Below are 23,129 nucleotides of genomic sequence, written 5' to 3' on the forward strand. Positions count from 1 at the left end.
CGGCGCATCCCGGCGCCGGGGGGGGCCGAGCCGCCCGGGGTGGGGGGGGGGCGCGGGTGCCCCCAGCCCCCGCGCTGGGGCCGCGGGGGGGCGAGGAGGCGCGGAGCGGGCGCGGAGCCTCTAAAGCGATTAGCTCTGCGGCGCTGCATTTTTGACGCACATGGCTAAGAGCGCTTGGCGCCAGGCTGGTGAAGTCCCCGCAGGAACCAGCGTCTAGGCTCGCTCTGCATCCACCAAAATATCTCCCCTTCGGTGGTGGGCGGGGGGGCACGAGGAGGGAGGGGAGGAAGCAGGAGCGTTCAAAGAGGACGGGGGAAAGATAGAGGGGGGGGTCTGATGTGTTTTACGGAGGCAGGAGCTGGGATGCCCCGGCAGCGCTCGGCTGCCGTTCGCAGCCGCTCACCCACGGAGGGGGGGGCGGTCCCTCTCTAGGGACCTCTGCTAGGGACCAGGCCGCGGCCCCCGCCGCGATAGGGACCCCCAAGCCCCCAACGCGCCCTCCTCAATAAACCCGCCACGGGCACCCGGCGGCCTCCAGAAGCCAGCGGCACCGGCGCGGCTGCAGCGCGGCGGCCCCACGCGTGTCCGCGCCGCGCACCCCGCGGACGAGCAGCCGTTCGCCGCGCGCGATTCCCGGTGCCAGCGGCTGCCTAATGGCAGGAAACTTCCGCCGGCTCCGAGTGACCTCCGCGGCGAAGCCCCCCGGAGACTCGTATTATGAAGGGAGGCTGCGCTAATCGGAGATCAAAAGCGGGAAGGTGCGAACAGTCTTTGTCTCCCCTCGGCCGCCTCGTTCCCCCTCCTGCGTGTGATAAATCTACCCTGGCGCCGACTGCGCGCTGGATGATTAATTTGCAAGCAAACAAAAGGGACCTGATGGCCAGCCATCTTAGTTAAATATTGGCCAGTGCTTCCAGCTACTTGTTAGCCGCCTCTTCGCCAGAAATAAATAAAACCGGCGAGCGCCGAATTAAATAAATAAATACAGCGGCCCCGCAGAAATGAATGGGAAAGCAAAGGGGAGGGAGAAAAGGGCGGGGGGGGGGGGGGGGAAAGGGCAGCGAGGCAGGCGCTATCTTGGCTCTCCAAAGCGGCAGGAAAGGCCTCTGCTGTCTCCCGGCCGAGCGGGGCTCTCCGGTGTCGGAGCGCAGGAGCTGGCGGCCGGGCCGGGGTCTGCGTTGCCTCCCGGCCGCCCAGCGAGCCCCGCTGCCCCTCGGCCTGCCCCAGCCTCGCCTCTCCGGGCTTCCCCTGCTTCAGGCCAGGCCGGGGGAAAAGCAGAGCCGGCCGGGCCTGAGCCTCGCTCCTCCGGCGGCTGGGAGAGGCCACGGGAGAAGGGAGCCCTCCCCGCTCGGCGGGGTTTTGCCCCCAAGGGCAGCTTGGAGCGTTTGCGGCGGCTCCGGGTGCGGGAGGAGAGACGCTCCCGCTCCCTCCCCGCGGCCGACCCAGCCAGCCGGGGAAGCAACTGGGAGGAAAAGACAAGCAGCCCAACTTTGGGGCCCACACGTCGCCTCGCCGGCCCACAGCAGCAGCCAGGACGTGCAGAGGCTGCGTACGTGCTGCGAGGCCTCTGCGTGCGGGTGCGGTGCCTCCAGGGGGGATTTATGCACCGGGGACCCCCCAAATCCCTGCTCCACCAGCAAAAGCGGCAGCGTCCCCCCGCGCCGTGGGTGCCTGCCCGAGCATCGCCCTCCGCGCCGACCTTCCTCCGCCCGGCGCCGGAGCTCCGCTGCCGGCTCCGGCCCTCGGCGGGCGGCATCCCGCCACGGCCGAGCCGCACCGGTCCGGAATAAAGGGCAGCGGGCTCGTTTACTTTGGCAGCTCTGCAGTAAATACGCGCTCGAGCTGGGGGGCGTCTGGCGAGCGGCGATTACACGCTTATTCCCATTTAAACTCTCGCCCGCCTTTGCAGGCCATTCCCAATCCCGGCAAAAGGTGTCAGCAAATGGGAGCTGGTGTTGACACGGCTCCATCCGCGAGTGGCACTGCAGGCCGCCGGCACGGGCTCCCCGAGGGAGCTACTCCGTGCGCTCGCACTACATAAACTGCTGCGGGGGGAGAGGGGAGGTCACCGGCGCCGCTCTTTGCCTTTCCCTTCGGCAGAGCTCTTCTGCCAATCGCAAGCTCAATTTCGCCGACAACCTGGCCCCAAAACTTTTCGAAATAACCTGCCTTGTTTCGAAAAGCCACAGCGCAGCACGTGAAATAGCAGCCCCCAAAAATCGCATGTCTCCCTCCAACCGAGTTGGGCCCCGTCGTGTCCCGGCGCAGTCAGGGGGGGCTGTGCCCATCTCTGCCTCTCCGCACTACTCAGGAGTGATTCGTGTCCCTGGCCTGGCCCCTGCCAGTTGCAAGCTCATGTAGGAGTCCAAAAATCAGGGCTCCAGCATTGAATTTTTTTTCCGCCCTCCCCCATCATTCTCGGTTAAATCGCCCCCCCTGTCCTGATCCCTCCTTCCTGCAGGCCAGACCTATTTTCACCTGCCCCCCAGCTCCCCGCACCCCGACCAGCTCCGGCACTCTCCAGCCCCTTCCGTTTTGCCACAGAAGGGAGAAGAAAATAAAGGAGCAAGGCCACAGCGCGACCCGGCCTCCCCACCGCTCGCCTCCCCGGGGCCTTTGCAGGGCCTTGGCCTTATCGAGCAGGACCCTGCGATGCAGCAGCGCGGCCTGGGGCTGCGGGTGCCGCTCGTCCGTGCTGTCCCACTGCTGCTCTTACCTCGCTGTGACATTCGTGCCGAGCGCCACAGGCTGCCACGCAGGCCAGGCGGCCCTTTTTGCCCCCTCCGTCTTGTTCTTTTTTGCCAGGCTCGTTTCTGGCAGAGACAAAACGAAAGCCCTGCTCCCCTCCCTCGCCCGCCCTGTACCGGTTCTTCTCCACCACCGACGGCGAAGCAGAAATTGTAAATAGAGTCCACTATTTGGATAAGGCTTTTTAAAAATAGCCCAGCGTATACATACAGTTTGCCGCTCAGGAAGTAGAACTAATTGTCGTTTCCTATAGCCACACAGATCTATCTTTTCAATGCTGTCTTTGTGTGTCTGCGCGGGAGAGAAAGAGGGAACGAGTGGCTACGTTTATTCAATTATTTAAACACACACACACACACACACACACACACACACTCCACAACAACACCGAGGAGGGACAGTTCTCCCAGCAGGAACCCGCCAGCTTCCCAGACGCGGCATTTCCCCTCCTGCCTCCTTGCAGACCCAGTCGAACAAGGCACTCGAGATTACCTGGCAAAGAAAACCCAGTTTTATCTGCTTTGACCATCAGCCGTGTTCTTTTACGACCCGGCCACAGCACTGCAGCCTTCCCACCCGCCCCCTCCCCCGGGACCCCCCCGTGCCCTTCCCCGCGGGGGAGGATTGGGCCGGGTCCTGAGCAAGGACCGGAGCCGGCGGACGGCGCGACTCCGAGCAGGGCGGGGAGCGGGGAGCGGGGAGCCCCGCAGCCGCCCCGACCCGCTTCGCTCCGGCTTTCAAGCATCTTCTCCAAGATGCCACCGAGGCACCGGGCGATCGATGGATACCTCGTCTTGGGGGAGGGAGGGGAGGACCAGCTGTTGCGAAAGGACATGGTAAATCTAATAGGGGCTGCTGTCAATAGCGAAATGACAGAGAAGAGGAATTGGCTTCTTAAAATCTGCTGAACTAACGCTCGCCGTGGAGCTGCGGACACGTATTCTCAATCGGAGCCCGGTGTCCATTACTATTTGCCTTCCTAGGTTTCAATTAGAGGGAGATCGAGCCCTCCCCCCCGCCCCAGCCCCAGCGGGGGATAAACGAGAGGGAAGAGGGGGCTGAGGCGCCGGACAAGTCCTCCCTGTCACCAAACACGAGCTCTCGACGCGCCCAGGCAAACTCAGGCCGCACCGAGCGCCCGGCCGGGCCAGGGGAAGGGGCAGAGGCCCCCGCGGCCCGCGGTGCTCCCGGGCCCGGCCGCATCCAGCGGCGCCCCGAGCCGGGGGCTGCTGCAAACACCGGCACTGCCCTTCTCCCCTGCCCCTTCTCCTCCTCCCGCGGCTCCCTTTTCTCTGTCTTTCCGCCTCTCCTCCGTGCGCCTTCCTTCCCACCCCCCCATCGCTCTTCCCTTTCCCTATCCCGAGCTCCAGAAACACCCCGGCCCGCGCAAAGGCTCCCCGAGAGGAGCCCTGCGGCTCGGCAGCCACCCCGCAGCCCGGGCTGCCCGACCGGGCAGCGCCCGCTCCGCGCAGGCGGCGCCGAGGGCAGAGCCCGGCCCGACGGCTGCAGCGGCGCCCGGCCCGGCGGCTCCCCCGGCCCGGCGGCTCCCCGGGACGAGCCCGCGCCGCTCTCCGCGGGCTGCAAGGGCGCAGGCAGCCATCTGACCTCAGCCCCACCGCCCGCACCCCGCGGCCAGGTGATCGCAACCAGCGGCTGCGAAGGAAAAGCTTCTCGCTGGCGTTTCCCCGAGGGTCTGCGCTCCTCGGCCGCTGCGCTACGCCACGGCAGGGACCCGGAGCAGGGGACCTGGGGGTGGCAGGGCCCCCGGCAGTTTCATGTAACTTTTCCCCCTTCGCGTGAGAGAACTAAAACTGTCCCCAGCGCAGAGGGGAAAAAACTCAACGAAACAAAAATAACGAAACCAAAATTCTTCCGATCTTCTGGAGGAGGAGGAAAGAGCTTGACTTGTTCAGCGCCCCCACAAAGGAGGTTTGAGGTCGGCTGGGTCCTGGTTTTTTTGTTTTTCCTGGGAAGCCCCTCTTGAACCGGGGCGTCTGCCCGAGCCCGGCTCCGTCCCGCCGCGGGGGGCGAGGGAAAGGCTTTGCCCTGCCGGGGCAACCGAAGGGTGCCCAGCTCAGCCCTGGGACACTTGGTGACAGCGGGCTTCGCTGTAACGCTGGGCCATCTCGGCAAGCCCAAAGCTCCCCCGCGACGTGCGGGGGAGGGAGAGGGAGCCGCGGGCTGTGTCCCAGCGGGACGCCGGCACGGTGTGGATCGGCGGAGAAAGTCCTCCCCTCCTGCTCCGCCACCGCCCCCCGCTCGGCTTCGCACTCTCGCTGCTGCAAGGGGGCGAATCCCCCGCGGCCTCCGACCCGCCCGAGAGCGGCTGCTGCCGGCTCCTCCGTGCGCCCCGTCGGGCTGCGGCAGCGCTCGCTCCCGTACGGAGCACGGAGGGTCCAGCGAAACCCTCCAGGGAGCAGCTCCGCGGGGAAGAGCCCAAGCCGAAGAAGGGCCTCTCTCCCTTTAGGGCGCGGGAGGTTTTGCAGCGCTGTTTTATTTCAGTTTAGTATTTTGGGGTGAGGAAAAAAAAACTTTAGATTGATTTCCGGAAAGCGCGAACACACACACACGTGGGAAAGTGAAAAAACCGGTCCTTCGAGGTCATCTGAGAAGGGGAAAGGGGATCTGTAATCCCCCCCAAAAGAAAAGTAACAGAGGGGGGAAGATTCCATGTTTTATAGCTGAAAACTACTTTGAATTATTCGCTTTTAATGGCATACATATCTGCAGAAAAGACAGGCTCCACTTTCGATTTTGCACTTGCTTCTTGCTTTTATGCATTCGCAGACACACACATACATACAAGTATATATAAATACATATGCTTTTATTCCCCCCCTTCCATGGCAAGGCTTCCCGCGCTCCCCGCCACCCCACTCTTCTCCCTGGCCCCAAACCAGTCGCAGGCCCCTCTTGTGCCCGCCGCAGTTACTCCTCTGCTGGGACGCAGGAGCACGGGCAGAGCCGACTCCTGCCGCAGCGTTTCCCCGGAGCAGCAGGGGTGTTGTGAAAATTTATTAAACACAGATGAGCCGCGAGTCGCGGCATACGGAAAAGATTTACAATTAAAGCCGAGCGGAGCACAATACAGTCATCTCCGCATTGCAGGTGTAAACGGGGGCTGCCCGGGCAGCCTGCGCTCCGCTCCCCCGACCTCCCGGTTTCCCCCGGTGCTGGGGGGGGGGGGGGGGCTGCACCCCGCTTTGGCCGCCTGAGCCGGGCCCCCCCCCACGCTCACCTGCTGCTGCAGCCGCTTCCTTAACCGCCCGGCGAGGAAAACTGCCGAAACGCCCACCCGCGCCTCGGAGCACCCCGAAAAGCGGCCGCACACGCGGGAGGCAGGAGAGGGCGAAATACGCAGGGAGACCGCGCATCACCGCTAAGCTTCCGCGCAGGAAAAGGGACATAGTCGCCACTGCTGAAGAAGCGCTTCCCACCACTTTGCTGCTAGCTCTTGGGGGATCCGGGCGCTTCGACGCAGCTGGAAGCTGTTTCCCAGCTCACCAAACGCCGCAGGTGCCCAAGCCCCCTCGGTGCTCCGGCTGCAGCAGCGCGCGACCCGCCGGGCTCGACACCGGGCGCCGCAGGCACGGGGCGCGCTCGCGTTTGGGCTCCAAATAACGGGGAAAGCCGCTCATGAACGTTTAATCGAGGTTGTATTTAAACGCTGTTGGGGCAACCGTCCGGCTCCCAGGTCAGGGGAGAATCCTGCTCGGTGGAGGCAGGAAGGCGACGGGGGTGGAAGGAGAACCGGTGATTCTGGGAGCGCGTTAGTGGGTGCAGCGTGCCCGGAGCTCGCCTCGGCAAAGGCGACGCGTGACGAACGCAGGGCGCCCGAGCCCCCGCCGCAGCCCCCGCCGCAGCCCCCGCCGCAGCCCCCGCCGCAGCCCGGCTGCCGAGGCGCGGCAGCACCGACCCTGGACGGTCTCCTGACAGCGAGGAGCCTCAGCGCGCACCGCACGCTGTGAAGGACCCCGTCTGCCCTCGGGGATGGGGGTGGAGGGGCCAAAAGGGAAAGAAAAGGCAAGAAAAGCCCAGCCCAAGAGCCGAAGTGGGCAGAGTATGACATGCACAAACATCCAAACAAGATCCGAACAGTACAAAGCGTCGGAAAATCCAGGGCAGCCACATGAAAAGAGCAGCTAAGTAGGAAGTGGTGTAAAAGTGTTGTCATTCATTTTGCCTTCCCGTACAGCTGTTCTGCATAAAGCCCTATCTTCACGAGAGGGAGGGAGTGAACGCTGCGTGAACCGAGAGCCCGGGCTCACACCGAGGCGGGGGGAGAGGACGAGCCGGGGGCACCACGGCCCGGCCCGGCCCGGTACGGCCTGGCCCGGCCCGGCCTGCCCCTCGCCAGCTCCGGGCCGGCCTGCCTGCCTCCCGCCGGCGGCAGGGGCTGGGAGGAGGCCAGGGCAGTGGCACCGCTCATCTTAACGAATTGCAATAAAAGCGCTATTAGAAGTGACAGCTCGGCGTTTATGGACTGCAACAATGCGTGCTGCGCCGCAGAGCATCCCTCGCCCCTGCTCCCCCCTCCGCCGCGGGAGCCGGGGGTCACGCAAAATAATGATTCCCGGCATTTTCGCCTGCGGAGGGGGGAGGGAGTGAGATTACGTGGCCCCGACGGGGCGGGGGAGGCGAGGGAGACCGGGGAAGTTCAGAAGCAGGCGCGGAGAATTTGGCCATAAAAGTTAGGAGCGCTGATGGGCAAGAACGAAGCCCGAGAGCTCTGGAGCTCGCCCTGAGCGAGGACTAACCCGACGGGACGAGCGAAACGACGGCCGAGATCGGGGGCTGCAGGGGGAAAGATCGAATCTCGCAAAGCGGCGAGACCAAAACCACCCCCTCTCCCCCCACCCTCCCCTGCTTTCGAGGCTGGATGAAGACGTGTGGGAGCTGATATTTCAGGTGGTAGAAGAAGAGAGCAAACACCCTGCCAAATGCACGTCTCCTTCTGCACCGCCCGCCCCGAAATAGTGACCCAAAAAACAAAACAAAACAAAAAACCCCAACAATTTTCAGCAAATGCATCCGAGGTTGCTTCTCTCTGTCACTCATCACCCAGGGTAAAATCCCATCTCATGAGCGCTCCCCGCACTGGCAAGATCAACCCCTCTGCCCCTCTTCTCCCCGAGACAGGTGCCTTCAGGTGTCCTCTGCTCTCCCTCTCTCGCAGACGCAATGCCAACGCCACCGCGCAGAAAAGCGCTAAGGACAGTAGCCGGGTTTAGCCGGAGAAAAGCGACTGTTTGCTTCTTTATTAGTGTTGAGTCTACTCTAATTACGAGCAAACGCTGCTCTCGGGCTGAAACGACGTGTCGTCTTCTGCTTGTAAAATACATTTCAAGTAACTCTTTTCTGTCTATAAAATACAACGCAGGGAATATAAATAAACCGCTGTCCATTTGTTTAATGCTATTTTAGCCAAATTGACTGGCCGGATTGGAATTCGACATAAAAGCTTTAGTTTGCAAAACATCCGCACTGCAACGTCTGGGAGCCCGGGCTTGCGCTGCAGCGCCATGGGCACGTTAACTGCATTAAACCCCTCGATACATTTTCTAGCGTTTGCTTTTCTTTCCCCTTTGCAGCCCATCCACCCGCTCTCCCCGCCTCCGGGCGCCCGCGCCTGTTTTTCTCCAAATGAAGTATTTTACGTGATCGATGGAAGGAGTCATTTGGCCCATAATTAGGTCAATAAAATCAATGTTTATTCCTCTGATGGCCTGAAAGCTAATAAATTCCTCTTTTATATTCGCTCCCTCCGAAGATTAAAAACGAGCTGCCCAGCGCGGGCGGCGGCGCGGCGGAGCGGCGGCGGGCGAGCGCCCCGTCCCGTCCCGTCCCGTCGGGGCGGCGGCGCCCGCCCAGCCCCAGCGGCTCCCCCCGCACAAGAGCCGAGCGCCGTCACCAGCCGCCCCCAAAACGGTTTATCCGCTCCTGCCCCTCGCCAGCCCTTTCTATTTTTCAACGTGGGACATTTCAGAGCGAATCCAGATTTACCTTAAATCCCCCCCCCCTTTCCGTCCCGCATATAACTTCATTTCTGTTGATTCCCTTGTGAGCCCCGATTAAAAAAAAAGAAAGAAAAAGTCCTTTCATGAGCACCAAGGGAGGTTTGGAGACGACTTGGAGAAATCCTATTAGAGTTTGGGAAGGCACGGCTTTAAAAAACACGCGACGTTTTTATTTTGCACGCAGCAATAGCGAGGAGAAAGCATCCCCGTCCTAATCAGATCAATATAGAGACACACAAATCTTTGCAAAGGTTCAGCAGTTTACAGTGGGTTCCAGACCTTTGACATACATTGCAGATTAATTGGGCACTGTCGGGGGGTGGGGGGGGGAGGTGGGATTCCAGTTAATTAGTCGAGAAATGAATAAAAACTAAACATTATCGGAATTGTCTGCGGGTCCCGGTTTGTTAGTGGGGATTTGGGGATCAGCTTTTGTGCGCCGTAAATTGGATCTGAGTAGCGTGGTGCTGTCTTACACTGTCGTTTTGTGAGCTGGCGACAGCTCGAGTCCATGGGAAAACTTAAAGGGAACCTGGGGCCCGTCACGGAGCCTCATTATCTCATGTCGGATACCATCTTTCGGGGAGAGCATTTAATCAGCAGTGGCACCCAACCTGCCCCTCCCAACCTGGGCAGCGCCGGCACCTTCCCGGCCCTCCGCCCGCCGCACTTCCCGCCGCGGCACGAAGCCATTCCGCCAGAGAAACATAAATAAATACATGAATGAATAAATAAATGAATAAATATCCCCCCCTGAGCGGGGGAAACCGTCCCCGGGCGCCGGGAGGGGGCGGAGGGCAGGAGCCCCCGGTGCCGTCCGCGGCCACCGCGCCCGCGGGCCCCGCCGCCCCCGCGGGACACGTGGTTTCGCGTGTGCTGCTGTTTTGTGGGCCCGATCTCGAGTCGACCTCGGGCTTTTTTCCTTCCCCAGAGGCGCCTGGGCAGAGCGGAGCGGGGCCCAGCTCTGCGCGCAGCTTTGCCGGCTCCGGTGCGCGGCGCCCGTCGGGGCGGGTCAGCCGCGGTCGGACGCCCGGGCCGTCCGCAGCACGGTGCATTCCCGGGGGCCTCCCCCCCGCCGCCGTCCGCCCCGGCTGGCAGGGAGGGCAGAGGGGAGGAGCGGTGGGAAGGAGCCCGGGATGCGCAGAGCACCTTCCCCCGACGGCGCCCGTCGCCGCCGCAGCAGCCCCGTCCTCGCCGCTGCCCCGCGCCGCCGGGCTCCGTGCGCCGAGGCCGGCGGGGCCCCGCGGGCCGCAGCGAGGGGAGCAGAGAGGGGGAGCCCGCAGCCCGCGGGAGCGCCGGGCCGCGCTCCCCAGCCCGCCCCCGAGCAGGCTCCCAGCCGCGGAGGGGACCCCGGGCCGGCCCGAGCGGGGGGACAAAATCGGCGGGCGGAGGGCACGGGTCGTGCTCCGGGTCCGCGCAGGGAACCCCGGCGGCAGCGGCACCGGCTCTGCTGGAAGGGAGGAGGCTGTTACCGTAGGGCCGCGGGGCCGGACACCCCGACAGACGGCGGGGAGCTGGGCTATCCGAAGGCACCGGCAGGCTCACCTTTCCCCTTCCACCAGTAAAAGCACCCCGGGACTGTAGTTGGCGCCGGGGCCACTGGGCGATCGCCTTCCTTCGCGCCCGCCCGCACCCTGCTTTGACGGGCTCGCTTTGAGCAACGACCTGCCCCGCGGCTGCGGGCGCCGGCGCGGGGACTCGAACCCGCGGCCCGCGGACGGGGCGCCGGCCCCAAGGCAACACCGCGCCTCGCAGCGCCGGCGGCCGCGGTCCCAGCAGCCCAGCGGCGCCGCCGAGCACCTCCGTCCCGCCGCCGCCGGCCGGGCTCCCCGGTCCCCTGCCTCCTCCGGCCCGGTAATTGGGTGCGCTTAAAATCAACCCCGCTAACAAGCCTATTGTCCTCTTCGCCCCACCCCCGCGTGTGAAACATTGTCATTAGGCGTCTAATATCCGCACCGCTTACGGGGGGAGCGGGAAGAGGCCGACAGAAAAAAAAAACCCAACAAAACAAACAAAAGAAAGTGTGTGAACTCGCGGCGCCCATATGCATAGCACGATGCAAAGCGGGTTAATATCAGTTAGCAGTTCTGCAGTGACCTGTAAAGTTGCCTCTCTGGAAAGATTCTTGATGTATTACTTAACATGGCTACACAGTTATCTGTCTCGGCATTAATGCGTCCATTAAATCACTGTTGAGTAGCATCAACCTACTCCCGAGTCTTTCCGTCCCCTGGGAATATGGTTTCTAAACAGGATCAAACATGTGATGCTGACAAGTCATGAGATAAGTTATAATTAATTAGAGTTTGCTACATCCACAGAACGGGTACTTGGGGGAGTGGGGATGGACCGGGCCATTAAGGACTTCAGCCGGGAGGGAGGATCTATAATATTGAGTTAGAAAACAGAAAAAGTAATAATCAAAGGTGGCCGAAGAAAACTGCAAACCTCCAGCTTTCAGAGCCCAGGCAAGATTAAAGTCGCTCTTGATGGGAAACACACCGCCGCCTCCCTAATGAGAACCATGGGGAGCCGCACGCTGGCGACGGCTTCCCAAAGAGGGGCAGAAACGCGTCGCTCGCGATTTGAACGCCACAATCGCGATTTGCCACGGGCAGCAGCAGGGAAAGGAGTCGGGCAAAGGCACCGGCCTGGCCGGCCGCGGAGGGGAACGAGCCTCCCGCAGCCCTCCGCGGCCCTCCGCAGCCCTCCGCGGCCCCGCGCGGGGGTTTCCCAGCTGCTTCCCCGATCCCCCCCGCAGGCTGCCTGCAGCCCCCGCCTGCCGCCGAGCGGCCCCTCCGCCCGGCACCCGTCTCCCCGCCCTCCTCCCCTCTCCGCGGGGAATGACAGCTAAAAAGCACACTGCAAACAAGTGGATTTGGGGCCGAGCTGTAATTGCCCTTATTTGCTTTGCTTTAGCAAACAGTCGGGGGGGGGCTGCTTTCAGGCTGGCTGTAAAAGCCCCCCGAGGAGGGGCGAGGCGGAGGACGGGGGCGAACGGGTGGCGCGGGGCTCCCTTTCATGCCCCTCTCCTCCTTTCCGAGTCAAAGCCATCGCGGAGGTTATTTGCTTGCTCTCTGCAATAAACGGGAGCCCTTCAGGTGAGAAGATGCTGGAAGGGTGGAATGTCAGGACAGATTTACACCTGTCCCGCAGCTCACGCCGACAACCCCCATAGCCTACAGAAATGACCAGTGGTGCCGCGTAGTCTGGGCAAGCCAGCAGGTTCACTCTGGGTTTTTTTGTTGTTGCCGTTTCTTTCCCTTTTTTTTTCCCGCCTCTCTCCCACTTCTTAGTCCCGTTCCCCTTTTTCTTACAGCACGACATGAAGTGGAGGGAGATCACTCGGACTGATATACTCCCCAGCCACCCCTCCTGCCTCCCCACCAGAAGACTAATATCACAGTTGACCCTCTCAAGCCCCTTCTCCGCACCTCTTCCCTGCTAATGCCGAGCTCTCAGGCTCCACGGCTGATCCATGCCCAGCCTCTTACTTGCACCTGTGGAGACAGCCAGACGATGCTGTTTGGATTGCTGGCCTCACCACCCCTTAAATCCAGGCTAATTCTCAGCAGTCCCGTCCCAGCCAACAAGCTGGAGGGGAGATAACCCCCCTTAGATTCCTGCCCTCCCAACTATCCCACCTTGATGACAGAGGCTATCCAGATGCCTCTGGAATCTGGCTGGACGGAGCTGCCATCTTCATCTGCGGAGAGGACAAAGGCTGCATTCCCCAACTCCCAACCCAAGGGCCTGTTGCCACCTCCTAGTGCCTGCTGAAAGCTCTCCTCAAAGCCAGCTCTCAAGTGTGGCGTCTGGTGGAGCCGGGACCACTCAGCCCTGCATTCAGCACTCCTGGAGCCGGGGCTCTGGGCAGCCACGCAGGCGAGGAGCAAGGGGGGCACTGCTGAGGGCCCCCTCCCTCGAGAGGGCTGGAACACGTATCGGTAGCCACAAGCCAAAAACATCTTGTGAGCAAGAGAGGCAGCCCAACATCACATCGTCCAACCTCATGCAAGCACCTCTGAACAGGACCTTCGGTAGTTCCCTTCCAGCATGGGTATATATTCAAAGAGCCAAAGCATAAAGGCCACGCGACATGACCGTGAACAACGCCGAGGTCTCCTGATGGATCCCACATGCCCACGTTAGGTGCCCACATTCCCCAGGACGGAGGTTTGGGGCAGCAAAGTGCCCAAGTATGGGATGCACAGAACTTCGCAAGCCATGCACAAAGAAAAAGCCAAGTCATAAGCTGTCTTAAGCATCTTTGCTTCAAGTTTAGCAGGTGTCACACTCTGCTTAGGATCTTCAGCTGTGAACCCTCTCCTGCAACTAGGCGATGGAGCTGGAGTCGCCCCTTCTCCCCAAAGGCCCAGAGAAGGTTTCTCATCACCCTGTGCCTATTCTTGGTCTCATTCCACTGATTATTTCCCAATTGTACAAAGTCAGAGAGTTTCAACAGCTAAGACTGGGAATGGCTCACATGAGGATTCTTGCCTACCCGGGGGCTAGGAAAGAATAGAAAACCTGACCCAAATGAGGCAAGTGTGGGGACTTGAAAACAGGTCCCTCTGCTCATGGCGACAGCCCTAAGCCCTGGGCTGGGGTTATAGCCGGAGGGAAGCACTCGAGATTCCACCAAAATCTTTGGGAACATCTAAGGGTTCGGCACTTCTGCAAATCTCTTCAGGCTCCTTCAGATGCCTGGAGATAGATTTCACAGCTTTCCGTTTAACAGCTGAGTTTCGATTCTCTGGCCAGTAGAAGAGGCTGTGCAGCTTCACCTATTTCACCTAGGCCACGTGCCGTTATGGCACAATAATTATGAGATAATCCCCTCTTCCATAGTAAAATTCAGCCCCATGAAGATACTAGACAAGGATATCAAAAAGCAGCATGGGAGAGGTGGATAAGGGTTAAATCTTTTATTGCCTGGAGGAAAAAGGGGTGATTTTCCCCACTGTCTTCCCTTTGGAGGTTGAGGTTTACTGGGATGAATCTGCCAAATGTCAGGAGACATCGCAAGGACTGATGAGGCCAAGAATATCCTGTTGGAAACTTTTAAAAAAGTTTTGGGGTGATTTTTGTTCTTCCACTATGTGTTTGGATGCAATTTTTACAGGCTAGGCAAATTTGCAGACTAGGCACAATGGGCAAAACCCAAGGAAAGAGTCAGTGCCCAGGTAACAGTGCAGACAGAGCAGTAGCAACAGAGCAGAGATGCAGCTGTTTTATCATCTGCAAAATGAATGTCAGCTCAGCAATTTGCATGTGACTACTCTGGGGAGTAACTGCCTTAGAGGCAGGAGGCAGAGAAGCTCTTTGGGACTGGCAGGGGGAAGAAGAGGACACAATAAAATGCTATTTTGAACTGTTTTTTTTTTTCTGGCCACTCTCAAGTTGACGGGGTGGCATTTAAAGAGATGCATAAATCCAGATGTGAGACCAGAGAGGGCTAGACACTGCAGCCATCTCTCCATGAACATACTTATTGTTGGCCCTCAGGTAGAGGGTGTGTTAAACTTGTGTCCAGCGAGCCCCCAATCAACTACTAAGCCAAGTTCAAGGTCTCATGCGCAACTGTCATTGCTTTACATGATCTGGATCCTGCATCTTGGAGAAATCGCTTCCCGTCCTGTATGCTGGGATCACTGGAGGCGCTTGAGCTTACACCAGAAGGGGTTTGCTCAAGGGAGAGTGCTGACAGCAGGCTTTGCTCCACGAGAGGCCCTCAGCAAGACAAGCCACTTCTCACCTCCATTTACCAAAGCCTGCATTTGGTTACCTCCTGGTAGAGATCCTTTTTTTTTCCCCATCTGGGATTTCCCAGATGGGAGCACATGCCTGTTCTGCCCGGCTGCTCCGAGCGGCACGCGCCTGCCGTGTCGCAGACACGTTGCGTTTCCTTCGGGCTCCTGTTCCCCCTCTGCAGAGCAGGCGCGAGAGCTCTGAAGCCTCCCAGAAGTGCCGGGCTCGCTCCGTCTCCCGGAGACGGGGCATATCTGCATATATTCAATGGCCATGTCTGGGAATTCGCGATGTGTTCTGCCTAGACGTGATTTCCAGGCACAGGAAATGGGTGTGCTCAAAAACCTCAGACACGTTATAGGCCTACCTAAGATCTGCCGTGATCGGACAGTCTGTCCAGCTGAAGAAGCCCTGAAGATGGACCAGGGGGCTGGAAAGCATCTCATCTGGATGAAGTTAAGGACATCCAGAAGACACATTTCAGAACGTGCAGTTTTTCCTGCATGACACACAGGGTCACTCTTGTCAACAAATACCCTATTTTAATATTTCATTAAACTTTCATGTTATGCTTCAAGTCCACGATACAGGCCCACTCGACAAACCTAAAAATCAATTAATAAGTCCCTACGCTAAGACCCACTGAGAGAGAAAAAGGCTCCCATTAATTTCTCCAGACTTCAGGTCAAGCCCTAAATGCATACACATCAAAAGACACGCATATTAATGCAGAGCAAAGTCATCAGCAGCAGGATTTTCAAGGGCCACACTCAGCCCCTTGGATGCAGCAAAAAATACAGATGCATGAGTTTTTTGTTTCCCTTTTTGCAATGAAGCAACTCTTGATTTTTTTTTTTTTTTTTTTTTAAGAAAGGAAAATGGTGAAGGAAGTTGTTTGCGCTTTTCACCACAAGTGACAGGTTTCCTACAGGCATGTGCGTGCCTTGCACAAACACACACACACACACACATCGCGCCTAAGCTCCTGAGAAGAAGAGTGACAGCCAAATTGCCTTACAGCCTTCACTGGCCGCGCGACTCCCCTGCCAGGTTTGCACTGTGAACAGGTGGCTTTCGCACCTAGCACATATTTCTCGTGGCTGAGTGTTAACAGTGAAATCAAACCCTTCCCTTTGACCCAGGAATTTGGATGGGCGAGGGAAGGGTGCCTCCTTTGAGGGGGTGTGGCACTTCTTTCCGCAGGACCATCCATCATTTCTCTGCTGAAAAAGAGAGCAATACCCCGTGCCTGTAATTACTCTGTGAATTCAAAGGTGTCTCATTTTTTAATGGGCCCTTAGCAATAAGGCTGGCACCTCATCCTCTATCATCTTGCACTGACATCTTCCTTGCTGCAAAGAGCGCCCGTGCTTCGGAAAGGGGTTTCAGCGGAGCACGCGAGCAAGCCGTGAGGGGTCTTGGAGCTTCTCCTATAATCAAGCCAAGGGGGGGCCCAAGACACGCTTGATGCCTTTGCCCAGGAAAGCGTGACAATGCCGGACCATCTATATTCTCCTCTCTGTCTCCACTGCCAGGCCCAGCGCAGGGGATGAGACCCCACTTCTCAGGGCAACGACTCCCTCGCCAGCAAGGCCAAGCGGGAAGCAGACACTGGCTGCAGCCAGGAGCACCTTCCTCCCACCCCCTTCCCCCGTACGGAGCGGAGATACCCCTGCTCAGCGCCAGACTGACTCAGATTAGCTTCCCTCGCTCCTAGGAATGAGGGGGTGAATCATAGCTTTGACCTACAATTTGGAGCCTGCTTTCTTCCCAGGGCTTTAAGGAAATCTCATGTTAAATCCATAACCGAGTCCTAAGGGAGACAGGCAAAACATCCTTTGACACAGCTGACCTCCTTTCTCTCTCTCCGAGAAGATGTTTTTCAAGGAAACGAGCCAAAACTCCAGTTTAGGGAAATGTGCAGAGCTTGGCTGCGCTGGTAGGTCTGTGTTGACTCAGGCCAGCCAGGCGCTGCCTTCTAACCTGCTCCTATGCAAATCCTGCCACCAGGACCTACAGTCGAGCTTTCGCAAGGCTTCCGTTTTCCTGCTGGTAGCAAGTTTTGTGCAAACACAGCGTTGCCGCAAATCCATTTGCAATGGCCTTAAGTGACAGCAGCCGATTTTGACACTCGCACCGTAAATCTCCCATTTTCCCTCGAAGGGTTTGGCAGCGCAACATTGATTTTCTCCTCAAAACCTCGCCTGGCAAACGTTTCCCTATCTCATAGCCTCATGCAAGCACAACACTCCGTAATTACCAGGTCTGAGTCTTTCATTCAAGTGCCTTCAAGGACTTTGAAGCATAAAGTATTCTGACTCGGGGGCCCCTGAGGCAAGAACCTAAGGATTACTTTGCCCAATTTACTTATGAGTAAACTGAGGCACAGCAGGGGAGAACCTCTAATTTTCACGAGTCTGCTCATTCAGGGTTCCTCATTTTCCACACTCCCAACTCAAAAATGCCCTCAAGGCTTCAGTATTCAGGGCTGCTGAGCAGCCAAATACTTGGCAGAAGGATTTTGCAGCACTCTGGAAAGGCAAATCCGTCATTTTGCAAACCGCCCACTCAGAAAAAAATCAGGGCATCCAAAACTGGTGGTTTGCTAGGCTCAGGCTGATAATAGGGTGTGTTATTAATGAGCCCCAACTCTCAACCCTTCTGCACTTTCATCGAAGAGATATCTAGAGGGGCAAATAGGAAGGTAGGTAATATCTTACCCCCCCTTCTGCCCCAAGAACTCTGCGTGTGGGCAAAGAGTGGGAGATATTTCCAATCAATCAGCTTCGTAGGCTGTTTCGTGCCTGCATTTGCCATAAGCCACCTCTGTCGCAAGAAGCAAACAGTTCCAGGAGCACCAGAACAGAACTAATGTGGCCTGGTTTCCAGCAGATCTGCAGCCATGCTTGATTGCCCTTTTTAACTAAGTTACACGAAGGCTCAGGCACGAACTCATTCCTCATTTGTCACCCAGGGTTCTGCACGAGAAAGAAAGACGGGCTATTGAGTGGAGTCTCCAGGGTCTCGTATAGCGCGGACTCTAGTGAAAGTGTTATGGCCCATTACGGGGGCTGAACAGCTGTCCTCAGTGGGGATCCTCAGGCCTCTAACCAGAACTGAGGGCTTGCAATGATTTCCACCTTAGTGGGAATCACTAGCAGTCTCTCTCCTCTACCATGCTCCTTATTTTCACAACGGTTTTAGGAAACTTTGACCCATTGGTCAACTTTGACTGAAACTACCTTTCACATTCAAAAGGTATTAGGGGAAGAGGATGAAGGGGCAGGGCAGAACCATTTAAACCTCTCTTTCTTAGCAACTATCTGAGGAAAAAGGAATAATTGTATGTTGTTCACATGCACCCAGAGAAGAAGCTACAGGAAAGAATCCATCAAAGAAGGAAAGGAAATTCAGATATACGAGGAAGAGTTCAAAGCTGAATTATGATTTTTCCTCCAGGATCTCATTGCACTAGGCACTGTACAAACACATAGTGAGAGACAATTTCCTGCACTAGATATATTAAAATCTAAGTTGGTGAGACAGAAGGAGTGTGGGAGGGAAAATAGGAGGGTAAAAGAGAATTGAACTGACTCACCCTGGGTAACTTATCTGGTCAAGAACAGAGGCAGGGAGAAATAATCTGAGTCTCCAGAGTGCTGGTCCAACACCCCATCCCCTGGACAAGGCTGCCCCTACCTACCGCTTCGGTTTGCTGGCAACGCCAGGGAGCAAGGGCCACTTCGTATGGGACTGGGAAGCGAACGAGCAGCCTGAGAGCAGCACATGGAGAAGAATGTTGCAACCAGCTGAGAACGCCAGATACTTTTGAGAACAAAGTGATCGTGGCCAGCAAAAAAAGGACGGCCTCACACGCCGGGCAGAGTAAATCTGCACAGCTCCCCAGGAGTCGGGGCTCTGCTCAGTAGCATCAGCAGGATCTGCTCCACGTTATCAACCGCTGCTCCCGGGCAGAGGGGAGGGGAGCTGTGAGCTCAGTCAAGGCTGTATCCAGCGAGGAGAGCACCAAAGTGTGCTCCCAGGCAGGAATCTGGAGATGCTGGGCAGGAAGCGAGAGGGGTGATAAAAAGAGAGTAACTCCAAAACAGTGATGCAAATTAACCACCGTGAGCAAAGGAAAAGAGAGGGGAATCTGGTCCTGGTAAAGGTAAATTAAACCTTCCTTATCCACAGAAACCCTTGAAAGAGTTAACAAAATAGTAGGAAAAGGAGAACAGAGATTCTAATTTATGGAGAGGTTCAAAGGGCTTTTGATAAAGCCCTTCAGTAGAGTCTCTGAAGGAAATTTTATAATCATGGGGTTGGGAGATAAAGTGCTGTCATAGATTAAAAACTTGTTGAGACAGAAAACAGAGGAGAAGGAAATAAATGGCAAATGACCAGCATGGAAATAATTTAGCAGAGGTGTCCCCAGGATGAATTTGGAAAGTGGCTAACTGTAGCACGACTTTATGACTAATAGCAATTAGACCTGCTGGAATAATAAACAGAAGAGTACTAACAACGTCAAGCCTGTATCCACTGCCTGCATGCGCTGCGAAGAAGAGGAGTCTGATCTAGATTAACCCGTTAGTCTTTTTTGATTACTCAGAGTGAAAAAAAGTGTTATTATTCCCATACACTCACCATAAAAGTAAGGACAGAAACATTTCAGTGACACCTCTCCGTCCCCGTACTCCCTCTGCGAGTAGACGTTTCAGGAGCGCGCGGACGAATACCCAGCACCGGGAAAGCAGAGGAGCAGGATTTTTTTTTGCTTTAGATCGCAATGAAGTTTTCACTGGCTGCCTCCCCCTCCCTACTCCCTCCTTTCCCCAGCAGCCTTTCAGGATCTCCTGTGGGCTGTGACCCACTGGCTGAGAAACCATGATAGGAGAAAGCAAGCACAGTGCTGTGCCAGTACCTAAAAACTGCTTAGCCGAGGCAAGACGAGGTGAGATGCGTGGTGGGACCCCTCGCCAGAGGAAAGGTATTTTGCAAGGAGTGAGGACGGGCTTTTGCTTGGTGGCGGCGCGGCCTGCCCAGCGCTGGGGCAGCTCTCCTGCGCGCTGCGAGGAGGTGCCCTGCTGCAGCTGCCACGCTCGGCACGGGGCGGCTAACCGCCCGGGCGCTCCCGCGGCATCTCTCATCAAGAGGGGTGCAGGAATGACCAAGGCGAAACACCCTGTTCTCTGGTCACATCCCAAACCCAGGAGACCGTCAGCCACCTGGGATGTCCGATCGGGCTTTCTGTATGCTGGCTGCCCCCCACCTGGGAAAGATCCCTTTCCCCACGTCTGGTCCCTCGTTATTAAGCACAGCAGCGCAGAGATGAACCAGATTGCACTGCACATTTCAAACAGCCTTTAATCGAGTCACGTGGTCCCTGGATAATTTTGAAACAAATGAAAATTGATACATTTTGGGCTTGCTGAGGGCAGGGAGGGCGGGATGCGGCTGCCGCACGGGTAGCAGCGGCAGCACGGCCGCTCACGCCGCAGCAGTGGGCGAAGGCAACAGGCGGGACCGCAGCCCTCTCCGTGCCCCCTGGGGACGAGCAAGCCAGCTGCTCTCAGCAAGAAGGTGCTGGGCATTTTAAAAGAAGCGGCCTCGGAGTAAGGAAACAGTTGCAGGAATATTGATTGCACAAGATGGCTGGCTGCCTGGCTCGTCTTTGTGATCCTTTCTATTTTTCCTTCCCTCCCCAGCGCGCCCACAACGACGGCCCTTTTATGACAGAATGATTTTAGCGAGCCTAAACACAATGTGCCTTACAGCTGTAATCCTGGGACTCCTCGAGCATGAATCATATGATGCACAGTGCTGATAGTGGGGGCAGAGGCATTTGCTTCACTTCCAGACAGAGGGACTGGAGTCAGCCTCCACCCGGCTGAACCAGTGCTACCACTGCTCCCGCACCTTTCTCCAAACACCACGTCAAAGCCGGGCAGCTACTACGAGCCCTGTTTACTAAAAACACCCTCCCGAGCTGGAGCGAGCACGGGGAATCAAAGCGCAGCCCTGACGTCGAGAGCTCAAGGCATTCCAGCCCTTGGCCGGTTGCAACATCTCGTGACCTTGTGCGGGCAAGGCCACCAAATCCACTTGTTTGACTTCATTCTCAGACTTTCACCTAGTTTGATTCGGGGAGAAAAACCCAAAGGGTCAGAAACAAAAATAATACCAAAGGGAACAGACGTAGCCAGGAGGAAAACCTTGCTCCCCTTGCCTCCGGCCCAGAGCCAGGGATGAGGGGGAGCCGGCAGCAGAGCTGCTGCATCTTCTCACTGCAAGCAGTGGGGAGACTCTTGGGGCAGGAGATCAGGCCTCTCACGTGAAGATGGAGAGCAGGGGCGCTGCAAGGCACGGAGGGTCAGCAGGAACGGGCAAACCGGGGATGAGTCCAACACACTACCCCATGCATCCTCCCTTCGGCTTCAGACGAAGAGGCCGTCGTGCTAGGAACTTCAGTAGCAGCCACTGCTTTTTCATTTTTATTTTTCATTTCCACCCATTCTTTTTTCTCCTTTCTAAACCTGTCAGATCTGAATCCATCTAACCAGATCTTTTGGAGAAAAAACAGCAAAGGAAACTTTGGGGCAGAGATATGAGGCAGGAGGAGCCCAGGGAAGGATCTAAGGGCACGCACAGATGCCTTCCTGCAAGCAGAACTGCTCATTTCCGCGGGGCCAGAGCTTTGCCCAGCGCAAACCGGCATCGCTCCACTGACTTCAAAGAAACAATGCTGCCTCAGAATGGGATTCGTTTTCCTTTAGCAAATGCTAAGGACACTTTTTTTCACTCACTTTGGTGAAAAACAGGACTGTCCCCAGCATCCTCCTGTTATACAATGCATCTCCTATACTCTGCTTACATTTTATTTAAGTATCCTCACTCAAAAGGTCACTGGCACAAAAAAACACACAAATTTTACTATTTGTAGGTCATGGGATTTCACAGGTATGAGTGTCCTTTTATAGCATATAAGCAAACAGCTAAGAACATATTTTGATTACCCTTTAAAACTTGCAATAAAGGTGTTAAAAGGAGCGAGTGTTTTTATGTGCCATGTCAAGCTGTAATCTGCTCCGTATCTCACACGCACACTCTCTTCCAGCAGAGTGCAGTTGCAAGTCTGTCTCCAGGGTTTTTTTTTTTTTTTGGAAGTAGTGCTTGTATAACCAGCAAAGGAAAAGCAGAAAAGCATATCTATGAATGGCTTTTTAAAGTAGCAGTCCGATGCTGTTGTCCTCCTGCCCCAAGGAGCTACGTGTGAGCTTGCTATTGCCTTCCCATGCGAGGTGATAAGAAAGTTTGGGCTCAAGTTACCAACAAAACTACCGGGTCTGCGACAGCAAACCTGTTGTGCCCTGCTGCCAAGGAGAAGCCATGAGCCTAAGCCGCAATCCAAAACTTCAGCGCTCAGGTTTTTCCCAGCCCGCTGTGTGCAAGGCCACACGTCCATGCACTGGAGAGGAGATGGGGAGGGCTTGGCCACGGGCCAGGCCGTGGGGTGGGAGAGCGGTGGCTTCCAACGGGGTGTCCGGCACGCAGCTCCGGCAAAACCCGCAGCCTCATCTTCAGCTCCACGAGCATCACAGGGGGAGAATGAGGGGCCCACGACTGGAGTTAGAGGAGCTGAGCTACACAGTGGAAAATGCTTGGGAGCTAAGCTTAGGCTTCATCTCCCTTTCGGTGGGACCTCGGACCACAAGTTGTGAAGGTAGAGGAGGAAGGTGCTTAGATGCCATTAAAAGATCCCCTCTTCCCAATGGGAAGAGTTGCGAGGAGCGTCCGTCTGCGTGAGCCTGCAGACAGACCAACACGCGCTACCTCTAAGACACAACTAGTATTAGCTGAGGTTCCCACGTGCTGCCAGGGCAGTTTTGGGCCCGCATCCATGGAAATCGCAGGGCGTCTTGCCCTCGCGCACCTCGTCCGGCTGCCTCGCAGCCTCGGCCAGGCGCTGCCGCTGGTCTCCCGCGAGCCCGGCTCGCAAGCCGCAAGGCAAACAGCTGAGCTGCTGATCATTTCAAAAATAAACAAACGGCCGCTCTCCTAAACCAGGAGAGCTCAAACAAATAATTATCGCCTGCCCCTTGACGCTGGATACCGGTGCCACGGAAAGGGCTGGCTGAGCCTCCTGCTCCTGTGTGGTCTCCCTTATAGACGGGCCAACGTAAAGGACTAAATCACTGAACTTCACAAGTTGCTGCTCGTTAGCCGAACCGCACGGGCTGCCGGCGTGCGTATGCCGCCCGGAGAGCTGCGGCAAACTCATTTCCCTCGTACCCCTGAGAAGCTGGGACAGCATTTTCCAGCCTCAGAGCCCACAGATGATTTCGAAGAGGTTTGTGGAAGGTAACTGGAAAGCAAACCACTTGTCACCCGGGTTAAACCACGACTCCGGCTTTCACACCCCAGCGGAGGAAAAAGGAAAAAAAAAGTGCTAGCGGGCTGGCCAAGGCGAAAATCACGGGGCTGAGAGCACGCACCTAGCTGGTTAACACACCTCAGCTGATAGGTGGTAACTCCCGATGTTTAATTGCATGCAACTACCTGTCCGTGCCTTTTATTTCGCGGGTGTAGCTAGTTCCTAGAGATGGGACAGAT

Source organism: Dromaius novaehollandiae, chromosome 17 (genome assembly GCF_036370855.1).
Source record: "Dromaius novaehollandiae isolate bDroNov1 chromosome 17, bDroNov1.hap1, whole genome shotgun sequence".
Classification (NCBI taxonomy): Eukaryota; Metazoa; Chordata; class Aves; order Casuariiformes; family Dromaiidae; genus Dromaius; species Dromaius novaehollandiae.